A 13,075-nucleotide genomic window follows, 5' to 3' on the forward strand; every position below is an offset into this window, starting at 1 on the left:
GGAGCTTAACAATCCCATTAACCTCCAAAATGCAGTACTTGCATGGATTTCACATCTGGTTTCTGAGGCATAAGTTGTGTGGGCCTATGTTTTGCAACAAAATAATCTGTCTTGGACTATTTTTATCGCGAGCCTTTGTGTAATGAGTTTAGCCTGAAGCAGACTGACAGCATTGTTGACATTTCATTGAGTTTCCATTCTCAAGAGAGAGGAAATTTTAGCTAATTAAATAACGTTATAGTGTCTTAGAAACTACAAAGGCAATGGGAAACCACACAGCAGTCATACTGTATTTGTTAAGATCACTTGTGTATTCCTGAGGTTTTATTATGCAGAAGTCATTCTTCTAACAGTCTTTAAAGCAAGTCATACATTAGATAAGCTTTTCATAATTCAACCTTGATAATAATATTTGTAAACTGGTTTATGTGTATAGGAAATGAAGCCAAATGGAAAAAAAAAGCTATTAGAGAAATACTGAAACAGTTATTAGTTTTCATCATTTCATTGTCAGTGACCAGGCAGCGTTGCCCCTGAGTGCCATGGGAGAAGAGAGGGCCAAGGCCTTTCCTTCGTAGTTTTGTGGCTACTCTGGGAGCAATGGTTCTCTTCCACGCTGAAGGGACAAGGGAAAGGGCAGGGATGAGATGGGGCCACACTGGCTTATCTGAAGGTTGGTTGGGCACACAACTTCCCCTGGATACCGGGACTAATTCTGCCTAAGGATCCGGGCCTCCTGTGCCAGCAGCTCCTCTTGCCTCTGCGCTGGGTGCCTCCAGGGGTGCTGCGTGTCCCATTCTGACAGGCACAAGTGGTGTCTAATCAGTTACTGAGCAGAGAGCATCTAGCTCAAATTAAACCAAAACCAAGAGCAAATAATATCTGCCATAAAAGCTTTTGTGGATCAAGCCAAGATGCCTTCCCCAGCTTCCCACAGAGGGTATCTCCCTGCCCTGATTCCAACTGCCCACCACAACTGGTGACAGCCCTGGTGGCCTCGGGGCCCTCAGCGGAGTAGCTTGGTTGCAGCACTGGCGTCACGTAGCACCGCTGCACGTGAGGGCTTTGCCGTAAGCTTCGGCAGTCAGACAGCTAGGTGCCGAAAAATGCCTTTGGCCCATGCAGAATTCCTTATTATCAGAGGAAGGCGAGAGAAAGAGTATAACTGCTGCGGAGCTCAGTGTTTAAACTTGATTTACCCAGGCATGCTTGGACACTGCGTGAGAAACTATGGACAATTTGGGTAGTTCAAACCAGTCAGGACACTGGGACAATCTTGTACACTTCAGCTCTGTCCTAAGTGTGAAGGACAGCAGATGGCTAGCCGGAGGCTAGTTTGGCTTGCCATTTCTGCAGTAAATGAAATAATTAATTATGCTATCTTCTATGTGCAGGAGAGTGACTCCTTTGTTTTAAATAGCTGTACTCTAGGTGTTGAGGCCCCGCACCTTCAGTCTTCTCTCTTGTGGAGCACCCAGAATCTGTGATTATCTTGGTGGGTTTTGCACTGATGGGTGCTAAAGAGATGTGTTTGTATAATAATACTCTCAGGCTGTCTGCCATGTCAGGAAGAAAATAATATATTTCTATATTAATTATTTGATTTCTTTATTAAGATGTCAGTGTTTCTCTGATAAGCTACCATTTGTATATCTTGGTTCATGGTATTAGAATCTAAAATACAATAGTTAGGAAATATTGTCACTGAAGAAATGTCTGCCCAGTGGGTTTTCTTCTGAGACACATGGTGGTATTTGCTAGTAATTTTAACTGGTGGCCACTACAATGTGCCCTTCTAAGTTCATAGCTGGTGATAAGGAGATTTTATATTTGCATAACACCTTTCATCACAGAACAGCAGAGTACTTTAAAAAACTAATTTAGCATTATAATCTCCCAGCGGTGGTGATTCACCCATCGTGCTTGCAGTGAAGAGTGACTCTGAAATTGTCCCTGCGGATCAGAGACACCAGCCAATGCTAAAGTACTCCAGGACCCACACGGGCTGCCGAGTCCTCTGGAAGTGTGTGTGTGTGTGTGTGTGTGTGTGTGTGTGTGTGCGCGCGTGTGCGTGCGTGCGTGCGTGCGTGCATGTGTGTGGCGAGGGGAGATCTCTGCATTATTATCTCCTCCTGAAAGGACTTTGGGTCTTTTCCTGTACATGGCAGCAAGCTGCGGTTTCAGCTACACAGTGATGAAGAGGAGAGCTCTCTATCTCACACAGCATACAGTGAGCCCCCCAAAATCTTTATTCTCCCATTAAGCCTCAGGGAGTCTGAGAGATTTTATTGGCCTTAATTACGTTTTGCCAGGGATCATGAGGTCAGTGGGCTTGGCGAGCTTTTGTTTTTAAAAACCTAACTTGCTTGCCAGGCGAGTTTTCCCAAGCTCTCATTTTATTGTGGTTTCCAGCAGGGGATCTTGTTTCAAGGGATATGATCAAAGTAAAGGACATTTCTTCTGGGACTTATTTTACATAGATTAGATCTCATTATGCAACTTGCTCTTTAGTCTATATTCTTTTTATAAGCTTCTGGCTATATGAATGAATTTTACATAGTAAAGTGTGAATTTATTATAATGAATACACTTTCTGAGTGAAAGGGAGGCAAAACACAGCATAATGTAATATATTTAAGCTGCTTTAACAACAACAAATTTCGGCATAGCAGCAGTTTAATCTTATCTCAAACAAGGTTGCTGCACACTAATTTCCATGCAAATTTTCAGCTGCCTTTTATTTCAGTTTTAAATTTTAAAAAATCTTATCTGCTGGAAATAGTGTCAAATTTTAGATTTACTTCCTTTGTGTGTTTCTTAAGCTTTCTTTCAAAGTCACATGTGATTCTTTAAGGTTTTAAGATCTGCACTTGATTAAGTTGTTACAACTTGACACCTCCAGAGTTGCACTGAGGTGGGAATTTGTGATAATGTCCAGCAGCTCATTCTGAGTGCAAACTACTCTGTATTAGTCATGTTGGACAATTTTTAGTAATTCCTCAAACTGAAGAACTTAGCATAGAACAGGTCTTTGCATACACAGAAATTCTTTCCCAATATTGTTAAGCTTTAGAGACTAGCAGAAGTGAGAATCCTTGAGCCTTGTTCTTGTAGCATACAAATAAGAAAAAAATGTTGAATTTTATACTTCTGTACTGCATATTTTTATATCTATCTACAGATCAATTTAACCTAAACTTTGGATCAATGCATTGAAAGCATATATGTGGTCACCCCATGTTTATTTAAATGACTTGATTTTATTTGCTGAATATTTTTTAAGTGAGTAAGCATGTATGTTTTTATTATACCAGAATGTCACCTGATTTACATCTAAACTTCTGAAATGGCTGAGAATTTAATCATCAAATGGAAAAGTTGTGTGGAATTGTTTATTGGTCAAGTTTTATGGCAAACCACCTTCACCTTTCAAGTCATTTGCTTGACAAGTTTTTTCAATGCACATGAAAGGATGATCTTAGAAATATATTCAGTCATTTAGGCTCCTTTCCATTTACTAATGTAAGTATGTGAGAAGAAAAAAGATTGCCCCCTCCTCCTTTTTTTTTTTTTTTTTTGCATGGACAGTATTTACCTGAACTTACTTCTGTCAATCCACTAAAATTAATCACTGAGATAGAAAAGCTGTAAACTGTCTCAGGATTTGCCCTGGTAATTGTGTGTGAAATTTGCCGTGGCTAAAAGATTTGCTTCATTTTAGGCTGAACTACTGAGGGTAAAGTAGAGCAAAATACCTTGAAGGTTTGCATTTCCATTGATGGAGCAGTCAAGAAGCTTCACACATGGACAACAGGATTTTTATAAGTATTCAGCTTTCACTTCCCTCTGGACTCACTGAAGTCAGTGGGTGATATAGCCACACTAGCATTTTTGAAAATCTCATGCTGAATTTTGTAGGGACTACTGCCATATAGCAAATATCCACAGCTGAGACCCACTAATAGTACTCAGTAGGTATCGGCTACTTTTTCTCCAAGTCTGGTTAATTCTGGCATGAAAACCCAAGCAGAAACTTGTATATAAAGGGGTTAAATTCATATGAACATATTAAATTACAATCTTATTTACAGCCCATAAGATAGCTTCTGTAGCTATTATATGTTTTTCCCAGGTTATGATTCACAGTTTACACATCTTTGGTTTATCAAAGCAAAAGGCAGAGTCTTAGGAAAGGAATGTTTTCAGTTAAATGGTTAATTAAGACTTGGAGATTTTTTTTTTTTTCTGATCAATGCAAGTCAAATTCTCAGTGCAAGTGGTTGAATCATCTTCAGAACTCTGATCATAATTAAACCACAAGGAGGCTGTTATGATTAAACGTGGGAAGCTGAAAATATGTGAACCATAACAAAGGATCTGAATTCACTTCAGGCTTTGCATAAAATGCAGTTTCAGATTTTTTTTATCTTAGTATAAAAAGCTTTCATCTTTTACCCTCCTTTTTTCAGAATTTCTTCCAAATTCAGTTACATTTCTCATAAGGAATAATTATTAATACACTTCACCCATGTTAGTGCTATCTGGCTTTCCTAATTTATAGATATTCCCTACATCCTTTGTACAAACAATTGTCTTCTTTTCATTTTTTATTAAAAGTATAGGATTTTAATGGATTCTCTTATAGTCTTCAGCAGCTACACTTAGTATATTGTTAAGTAAGTATTTCTCCAAAATGATTTCCACACAGCTTTATAATCCATACACGGTGTTAGTAGTCTACAATAAATTTCTAAAATCTGTATTCTTTATTGTGTTCTAATTCTTTATTGCTATAATAATTTCTGTTTCTGTCTTTCTAATTAGACTATATAGCTTTTACTGAATAGCTTTTACATAGGATATTTGTTTATCTGTTCCTGAATACTTGTACTCACAGCACATACATATCTAGCAGGGACTGAATTCTGTTGTCTTATCTTGGAAAAATTCTCTTTTTAAGACAATGAGTCGAAAATGTAGGATTGCATGAACAACCATCAGGAACAACATTTATTTCTAAAACATAAAAATCTAGAGATGGTCACTACTAAATTCTTACATTTATATCAACCTGTCTAACTTTGGAAAATTCAGAGTTGAAGACTGATCTAGATGAATTTTTTTTATCTTTATTGCACAAATCTGAGCTGGGAATATAATAGCTCTAAAGCATAAGCGAATTAACCTGTAGTGGAGTTTGCTGTCTGTGGCACTCTCTGTTAAGAGCAACACCAAAGAGAACAGGCTAGAAGGCGCCCATGCCATGTGTTGGGTTAGAACAGGGAAGCTCCTCTTTGTTTCCAATTTCACATCCCAGCAAAAAGGATGTATATTCATAATCCCTACTAACTTGTGCTAATCAGTAAAGCCCAGAACCTGCAACTCAGGTGCTGGCTTAAAATCTCCCTACAGTTGCTTAGAGGTTGAGTACTAGATGCAGAAGAAGAAGACAGAGAGAGGAACATCTCAGCCAAGAGAAATGCCATGGAGAGAGGAAAGTCTGAAACCATATCTGCAGGTGTTTCATTTCAGTCCTTTTTTATACACCTAAGACTCATACTCATGGCCCAGAATTCCCTCCAGGAAAATGGGGTCTTTACAGTCAGACAGTGGCACAGGCTTTGCTTGTAAAAATGACTTCCTAAGGAGGGGAAGGGGATCCTGATATTATTCATCATTTAGTGCACTCTGGTGGTCAGTGCACCAGCCTGAAGAGCACATGACCAAAGTTTGAGGTCCTCTTTTTGCCATTGCTAGCTCCCTTGCAGGAGCTCCCCTTCTGCTGAAGCTTAGCCATTGAATATATAGCACTGCAATTTTCCCTGGGCCAAGAGAAGACAGATGATGACTGTGTAACTCATTGACAAGGGTGTCTACCCATAGAAAGGTAGGTGCTTAAGCAGTCTGGGAAATGGGAAATTTTGAATTGCTCATGTATTACCTGAACTTCACCTTCACACTAATTAAGATGCCTAAATCCTTCCTAAGAGCTGGCTTTTAGTACTTTCATTAGTTGTGGTGAGATCACTCAATTGTGATTTGCTGAATCCAGACCTATTATCCTTACTTCAGAAAAATATCCATTAATATTAATGGGAGTTTTGCCTGCATGATGCTACCTGTGGCAGGTGAGGTCCCTATGGACAGACAGTCTTGGTGCAGTGGAAAGTCCTGGAATGGCATCTTCTGCCCACTGCAACCTTCTTAAAACCGAGGGATGTGCAAGGCAATGCAGCTGGTTTTCCTCAGTTCTGGATCAGGAAGCCACTCTCAGGAAGCAAAACTACTGGGTTTTGTTCACTGTATTTTCTAGCATTATGGACAACATAACAAGGGGGAAATAATTGCATTTACAGTTTTTCTGCTAACTGGGAAAGAAAAGTCAACAGCTTTCCAGCTAGCAATAAAATGAGAATGAATTCATCCCAGGAATATAGCGACTGTGGGGTGGGTTTTTTTTCCACATTTTAATGAATAAATGACGTTCCCATCCAATAAAAGTAAAAAGTATATAAATGTTATTTACCTACAGATAACAGCATAGTGCAAAAATATTCCATCGTAAGAATCCTGACACAGTGATCCCATTTTGCATGGCATCTTAATTATGTTCAGGCGGCTGTTTACCTTTAGTAACAAAGCCAGATCCTTTTGCTCTTAGATCGGTTGCAAACTGTCTGTTTCTTTCTGCAGGCAGAGAGAATAAGTCTCTAATCCATATCACCAACATGTATCCCCATTTAGCTGGGCCTAGATGTAAAACTGGTTACCATCGCACTGAGTGCTCATGGTCAAGGTTCAAGTAGTGGCTAATGCTCTAAGTGAGGCTACACATAAGTGCATTTTAGTTCCGAATGCGTTATCCTAGTTGGTGAACACAAAACAGCTCCCTAGCCATTTAATTATCTGAGATTATAATGATCCTAACTTTGAATAGAATTTTCCTGCACACCTTCTGGCTTCTGAAAAGCAGTGCCCTAAGGCAAAGACAAATTCATCCTGTTTTCTTTTTATATATTTTTAATATTTCTGACAATTCAGTTTTTACCTGTTTATAAATCTATTTTATAAGTTCTGTTTCTTCACAATGCTGGTTTATAGTTAGTTTCCCTTTTGGAGGCATTAAACATCTGAAAATAGGGTGCACACACATGATGGGATGCTTACTCATGCAAATAATCTGATTGAACTCAGTGAACTTTCTAAAGAGAGCATTACTCATGCAAGTAAGTGATTACAGGCATGTGTCACACAATGAACAGAGTGGACCTGATTATCTCCTCACCTATACTGATTTTACATCACTGCAATTCCACTGACTATAATGGAATTACTCTTGATTTTCCTCAATATAAGGGAACTGAGATCTGTGCACCCATTTAAAAACTTACCTTGAAAATAGTGACTATGAGATGAGTCATTTAAGCACAATGCAACAGTAGTAAAATGCTCCAAAGTAAGTGTGTTTCTGTGGAGATCTTGCTATTATTCAGATCCATAGTGGAAGCTGATCCCTGCCTGCCTGGAAGCCTGGGGTTGCAGAGGGCTTAGAATTTGACACGCAATGCTTGATTTCCCTCATTCTTCCTGACCCTGGAAATCAAACTTACTAAAAGTCCCAGGGGAAAGGTGGGGAAAATGTTATTCCATTCACCCATAACACATGCGTAAATGGGATTAATTTAAAATATTTTCAGACATTGTAAAATACATGGTCTGCAAACACTCATAGGTGACCAAGACCTAAGATCTTTGAGAGCATTATGAGTTCAGTCATGAAATATATGCACAGATAGCTCACAGGCCCATTTTCAGACAACGGAAGTATCCTAAAGAACATCAGTTAAGTGTTATGACCCACCAGAGAGCTTACTCACACCAGTTCTCTCCAGTGGGCATCTCCAATGAAAAAGTTTCTCCCCTTTTTTCCAGGCAATACTTTACGCAGAAGAGAACAGGTATTTCCTAAAAATCATCCTGGGCTGATTCAGATTTTTCTTCTCAGAACTGTCTTCTTCTCAGAATTCCTTTTAGCAATTTAAGAATTCAATTTCATGTATTTACCAAATTAAAAACTCCCTGACTCTCCAGCACAATTTCTCTGATGAATCAAGCCCTTCTAGCTCATTTAATATGAAATAACAGATTTGTGTTGATGGTGCTTTTGTTGTTGATAGTGAGAGAACTTGTTTCTGAAAAATTAGCTACTCACCCTTAAGCAATCACTAACATTCCAGTTCCTCAATATCAAAATGAAGAAAGAGCAGATGGAAACAAACAAAAATTGTATTAATAATACATAACAAAGTGATGCCTACAAATAATATTTCAATAGGAAAAAAATAGGAAAAATACAGTTTTCATTGGGTCTTAATGTATGTATTCCCCTCTAATGCTTCCATCTTCAAGCAGTTCCGTTTTATTGACACAACAACCCAAATTGCAGAAGTAAATTGAATCACGGGCTCAGAATGTAAAAATCAATGAGAAATAATTTTGTAGCACTAAAGTGAACAGAGTAATGCTAGGTATTCATTTAATTAACCATGAGCCTTTCCACATAATGCACAATCATTGCCAGCTTTTCAGCTCACGGTTATTCCAGGAATAATGGGTTTGGGATTCATCTTTAGAAAACCTGCATTAATATTTGAAAGCATTCAAATCCATTAGTGGGTCATCTGAACACTGCAGGTCACTTTTACATTGCTAATTGAAACAATAGTAATGGGTTATAATCTACTATCTAATAATGCCTGAAGTGTTTTACCGCTTTTATATCTGCAGATTCCAGGAAATATGTAAATTTGTTGCTGAACTGTTATAAAATATGAAAATTTAAACTGCAGATATGAAATTATTTTTTTCTAAATTAAAAAAAAAAAACATATACAGCATTAATAAACTGAAGAGTTACACTATATTTTGATGTCAGGATAAATTCCTTTCTACAGACCTTCCAGTGTTTGTCACTTCTGCGCTGTAGGCTCAACATCTGGCATTCACATTTTCAACATTGCCATTAGGAGAAAGTGAATATCATTAAACCAGTGAGTAAACAATCATGTCATTGTTTCCATATGCAAGCTATACATTGACTCAGTCTGCTGTGTTCTGACAGCACTTTTTCTTTTGCCCTCCATGAATTGATGCAATCATTTTGTTTTTCATGGGATTTTTTGTAACATGCCAACATTACTCCTGCATGTGGAGATGAAAGTAAGCATGCCATATGGAAATATGAATTTAGGGTGGGTATTTTTTTTTTAATTGAAAGCTACTGAAAGGTAAAGTTGCTTTACGAATCTTGCTGATAATTGAATAGAACATGAATTGATACTTAAACCGTCATTTTCATTTTTAATTAAACAGGCATCTTGCACATTTACCTGCATCTTCTTAGGCTTAATTACAGTCTGATTGGGCAATAAGATCCCAAGAAGAGCATCTCATTACATGTAGGTAGGCTGTACTGGCAGGAATGTATGGCATGTGTGTAAGAGGAGGCATGTGTGTAAGTGAACATGTTTAAATAATTTACTTGGTTAATAAAATATGGATAGCATGTTTGAGGGAAAATTGTGGATCATTACATCACCTTTGCCCTCTTCAGTAAAAACAGTAAAAAAAAAAAAAAAAAAAAAAAAAAAAAAAAAGTCTGTAATTTGGTTGATGAGAGAGAACAGAAAAATACATATTGTGGTAGCATTTTAACATAAACCTATTAAATTGGAAACAATTCTGTACTCAGTGAGGTAAACAAACTTCTTGCTTCCTAGTGATATATGTGTTGCCCTCGCATGTGCTATTCTGTTTGGAAAATAATGTTTTCTAAGGTGAATAAACCTCTTAGGCTTTACCGCTAATCCTACAGTGGCATGATATATTTGGGCCTTTAAGAATACAAAGCATCCAAACACTTCTTGCTTTGTTTTCCATGGGGGTAGGGCAGGCAGAGAGGATCTTATTCTGCAGGTTCTGGTTTGAAGAGACAGTGTTGTTGCATGAAAGCTCTAATAATTTAATTAGTATTTTTTTTTAAACAACAGCTATTGATCAGGGTTGTCAGCTGCTGTCAGAGGCAGAGTCCTCCCTATTCACTGTCTCTCTCGACATGCTAGGAGGAGGCGGAGAGAATATAGTGTTTCTTCCCAGCTGACTGATATGCCTCTGCCTGGTAACTGCTCTGGAAACAAGTCCACTAGGTAGGGCTAATAAAGACAGCAGGGTCTCAGGAGATGGAGAGCCCCCTCCAACCCCAGCAAGAAATAATGCATGAGCAGGCACGTCAGTGCTGTGGAGTGAGAGCCCTTTTGCGGTTTGGGAGGTCTGGTCTGCCACAGTGATATGGCTACAGTGGGAGGGGGGCTGGTCCATCAGGATAAAAAGAATATCACCTCTGGCTTTCATTGCTATGTAGGGACTGAATTAAATTAATCTCCACTGCTCAGTGATAAAGTTATTGAAAAGACAATTGTAACCTGAATTTCAAAATTTGCAGATTCGGAGAGCTATAAATAAGTAGCCTAAGTTGCTATTGGGTCTCAGTCTCCAGTTTGCCATCTGCTAGAGTGGGATTGAGACACTTCTCTGAACCAAGGAAAAAAGTGTTTCTGTAGTTGGAAAGCTCTCAGAATTATCTAGAGCTACAGAAGACCCAAAATTCCCAATAAATAATCTGTCCTTCTCCAGCCTTTCTGCAGAATAAGCTAGCCCTTGACAAACCTGCTTGTGCCACTATGGGCCCTGGGAGGATTAAGGAAGCTCTACTGTCCTCTGATTAGCAGATCTCTTCTCTAAAACCACTCTGGATTAGCCACCCCAGATTACTTTATTCCATAATCTGGAAGGAAGGGATTACAAACAACATAGGTAGATGCTTTCACTATAGATGTATAATTTTCTCCTTGATTTCCACTATATCATGCAAGACAAATCATGGAGCATGCCTACAGGCAGCAACCAAGTGCTTGTGGTGTTTGATAAAAGCCTTCCTGTTCAAGGGTAAAACTATCGCTAAGCACAAACCCTGTATGTTTGGGAATAAACTGCCAGCGAGCAGAGTGTTTTCAGCCTATTCTCAAATTTGTGCTTAGTTGAGGTTTTATTTAACATTTGAAACCCTAAACAGATGACTGTTCTGGATAATATGGTTTGTGCTGTTGGCAAGCATGCAAAAGAGCACTTATTAAACAAACAGTTTTTATTGTTTTTAAAAAGCTTTAAGAAGGCCTTTTTTCCTTCTTTTTCTTGGAAAGGAATGAGATCTGTAATTTCGTGGCATGGATATAATGCCCTACTTAACCAGGGCTTTTTCTCTTAAAAATAAGTATTCTGTACTTACTGGATAACCAGAACGTTTCACTTTATATATCATAGGTTCAAAGGCAAATCCAGCCATGCCCTACCATGGCTGACTGCCTGGCCTCTGGAAAGAGAAGTGCTCTTTCTTCTGGACAGGTGTCTGCATCAAAAAGACAGTCACTGTGGGCAACCTCAGTAGAGAGGCAACAGGCAGAATGTGGAGATGAATCTCATCTTTCCACCCTGGAATAATTTTCTATACACTACAAGGGAGAAGGTTATTCAGATAGTACAGTCACATACTGCAGTCCTTTCTCAGGCAAAATTCTGCTCTGAACTAAGTTTTGCTTGAGTGATGACAGTGTTTGTCACATAATAAGGTCTTTAATTTGCTGCAATGTCAATAAGGCACCTTGTCAAGGATATTACACTTAAATAAACAATAAATAAACCAGACCCACCCTGCTCCAATCAGGTAAATTTGCCTGGCCATACAGGTTTGGAGGCTGACAGGATTTAAGGAAATGTTTAGGTGACTGTGCAGCGATGCAGGGAGTCGCGGCTTGCCAAACTGTAATCCGGAGAGGCTGCTGGTGACAGTCTCAAGGGAGATTTGCACCCTCTCTTCAGAGACGGGCAGAAATGGATAGCTGAGGCTAAACAGAACCACACGAGCAGCACACAGACTCTCAAGGGTAGTGTGTCCCTGTTGAGATGTTTTCCCTTGGTAAATTTAGCAAGTTGAGGCTCTGCTTCAGCTGTGCAATATGTTGGCCAAAATCTCAAGAAACCCTGGAACCAATTTATTCCATCTGGAAATTAGTTTCAGCTTTTATTGCTTTCAATTTTTGTTTCAGAGCAGATTCCGTTTCCAAAGGGAGGTCTCTGGTCCTTTGTCCTCCAGGATTTTTTTGTATTTCCAAAGTGGATTAATCAAAAATTTTTGACAAACAAAAAGAAGAAGGAGGAGGAAGAAGAAAAAGGAACAGCATTCTTCTCTTCTTTCCATTAATTTTCTGTATAATAAGATGTTTCCAGTGAAGCTCCTTTGTAAGTATATCTTAAATATCAGCATCTGACATTAGAATCCAATGCAAAGCTTCTTCTACTTCTACCTAGCAGGTATTTTCACTTGTTCCTTATATCAGTTGTTTAGCAGGGCTGCAGATGAGCTCTTTATTTTAACCATTTGTTATTGATAGGCAATGACGAAAAGGCGACAGGAGTGGAGAGGTTGCCCATGTCTGTTAAAAATAATCCATGTGTATTCATTGCCAAAGCCATTAAATATTCCTAAATCATATCTGAACATCTGCTTCTGGTTTAGTGCTTTGATTGAAATTATTTTAAATGTGTTTTTACCTGAAAATGATTTCTTTTAAAAGGTGAAGGCTGGTGGTGATTTTCTCACTGAGAATGACAGCACTTCATCAGTGGAGCAGCCCTGGCTCTCAGGAAATCCACCATCTGCTTACTTCTCCACATTTTAAGGAATAGAAAATCTGAAAACCAAACAGTAACAAGGAAAAAAAAAAAGCCCATAAGTGAACAATCCTAATGGCTTTCACATGCAATGTGTTTCTCTACATAGTTCACCAATTTTCACAGCAACTCATTCTTCTAAACTGGTAACCCTGGGTAATCTGCTAAAAGTTTTTCACCCATATATGCAGCCTGTTTCTGATGAATACTGACAAATGTAGTTCAAAAAATATGAATGAAGTCTATCATTCTGGGCTAACTTGCTTGCAACTCAGAAATAATTATTAAT

This window comes from Dromaius novaehollandiae, chromosome 2 (genome assembly GCF_036370855.1).
Source record: "Dromaius novaehollandiae isolate bDroNov1 chromosome 2, bDroNov1.hap1, whole genome shotgun sequence".
NCBI lineage: Eukaryota > Metazoa > Chordata > Aves > Casuariiformes > Dromaiidae > Dromaius > Dromaius novaehollandiae.